At 44.7% G+C, this 358-nt stretch overlaps 1 protein-coding gene across 1 annotated transcript in view; it reads left to right on the plus strand.

Annotated features, from left to right (window-relative positions):
• LOC104502208 (piezo-type mechanosensitive ion channel component 2-like) overlaps positions 1-358 on the plus strand; it is a gene marked incomplete at both ends in the record, with an annotated part of 53378 nt that overhangs the window by 19683 nt on the left and 33337 nt on the right. The gene's annotated exons all lie outside the window — the stretch shown is intronic.

A 358-nucleotide genomic window follows, 5' to 3' on the forward strand; every position in this document is an offset into this window, starting at 1 on the left:
AATCAGGGCAACCTGGGCCAGGCTCTCACCTTTAAGCATAAAACGTTGCTTCCTTCTATCTAGTCTAAGTCTATTTAGTTTAAAACCCTTTTCAGCTTCAGTTATGGCTTCGTTGAGGGACTTTCTCTGGACTGGTCGTTTTAACCAGCTTTTGTAGTTGATTGATACTTCTCTCCTATTGAGCATGGAGCAGAGAGAAAAAATACCCACTTCAGCGCTGTTCAAGACTGGACCCTACTCAGCGTGACTTTGGGACAGAAGGAGCCGTGCCTGAGTGCAGACTGGCGGATAGGATGTTCATTTTAAAGAGCATCCAGGATGTATTTGCAGCATCCTTGCAGATTTAGGAAGTTAGTGT

The sequence above is a fragment of the Buceros rhinoceros genome, unplaced genomic scaffold (assembly GCF_000710305.1).
Source record: "Buceros rhinoceros silvestris isolate BGI_N320 unplaced genomic scaffold, ASM71030v1 scaffold10662, whole genome shotgun sequence".
In the NCBI taxonomy this organism is placed as follows: domain Eukaryota; kingdom Metazoa; phylum Chordata; class Aves; order Bucerotiformes; family Bucerotidae; genus Buceros; species Buceros rhinoceros.